Source organism: Lycium ferocissimum, chromosome 5, assembly GCF_029784015.1.
Source record: "Lycium ferocissimum isolate CSIRO_LF1 chromosome 5, AGI_CSIRO_Lferr_CH_V1, whole genome shotgun sequence".
Lineage (NCBI taxonomy): Eukaryota > Viridiplantae > Streptophyta > Magnoliopsida > Solanales > Solanaceae > Lycium > Lycium ferocissimum.
Window position 1 is genome coordinate 51,701,251 of NC_081346.1, and position 1,592 is coordinate 51,702,842.

A 1,592-nucleotide genomic window follows, 5' to 3' on the forward strand; every position below is an offset into this window, starting at 1 on the left:
CGGAATTTACTTAGTCGCTCTTGTATTAGTCTAGACCAGGTCGTGGAAAAATTGTATCGAGTCTGTATAAAAATGTATTGTCAATTTATGTAACACTTGAGTTAGTATTTATAAATGAAATTCTGTTGTTTTTCTTATTTTCCAAATGCTTTTGAAAGGAAAGTTATGTGATTGAAGTGTTGTATAAACGAGAGGGTTCACCCACCAAGGTGGGAAGGTAGGTGCCTGCACGAGCCCAAAATAGGTCGTGACAGTTGCCTACGTATCTTGTCAGGACAAGAATCAGGTCAGACGTAGTTCGGTCAAATACGGTGTTGCATGATTGTTATGAATTAGTGCTTGTCTAAAAAGAAATGAAATTATGAAAAAGAGTTCAGATAAAAGTGTATGTTTCTGAGATTGGAAGGATGTACAGGGTTGTATTGTATTGAAAAAGAATGGTAGAATCAAAATGATGGTCACAAAAACTGAAAATGGGCGTGAGGGTTTAGAAAGGTTCCAGGCTCAACACAATTCGGTCAAAATCGTGTGATAAAGCAGACGAGAAAGAAGATGGGAATTCTAGTATATATGTACAACTAAAGAATGTCTAATAAAAATAGTACGTGTAACAAATAAAGAATATGTAATATGCAAAAAAAAATGTAGCAAACAAAGAATGTGTGACAACCAAAGAATAAAATTAATCCGGCTAGAGCGGTGATCAAAAAGTATATCTATAAAGACCTAAGAATTCTAAGCGTAGATTTACTGAAGTTCGATAAAGAATATTCGGACAACTGCGAGATGGCAAGTAGTAAGACTAGCCCACCAATATCTGACACTAAGGAGTTTGAAGAAGGTTCGAAGGAGCGCAAAGCAGAACTCGTGTGCACAATGTGTATGTATGTGTACGGCCAAAGACTCAATTGAAAGTGCGATGACAGTATAAGAAAAGCAGTAACATGTAGTGTCTTCAAGAAAATAAGCAACGAAAGTTTGGCTTTGGCTTGCGTCCTTTCAAAAATATTATTGTAGCAGCTCATGATACATATACCAAGTAATAATAGTAAAAATAGATAACTAATAAAATATCCCTCAAGTGCTCACTTAAACCAAGTCTGCAAAGATCAAAACCTAGGTGATCCCCAAAGATAGTAGTCATTCTGTTGCACCCTATTTTGAACGAGTCCAAGATAGTTTGCAACTTCTGGTTCTTCTATCTCGTTTTAAAAGGGTTAGAGTCGCCACCTAAATTTAAGGGAAATTAGGAAATCCATATGCATTTGTGTGTCTACTTCATTTATGATCTGTGAAATCGGTGAGATTCTAGATATGGGTTTTAGTTGCCTCAAGGGGAAGGTTTTAAGCATCCCTCAAAGCCTGTCCGAAGACAGCCCTTAAACTTAGTTTAACTGAACACTAGAGGGAAATTATTTATTTGTTTATCATTATTATTACCTGTTTTCAAAATGTTGTAATTTCATATAAAAGCTACATTAGGTGATAATATCATAAGTATATACCATGTATAAAAAATGTATGTATATCAAGTATCAAGTGTTTATAAAGAACGTATATTGATAGGAATGTACAAAGGAGTGTATAGAAAA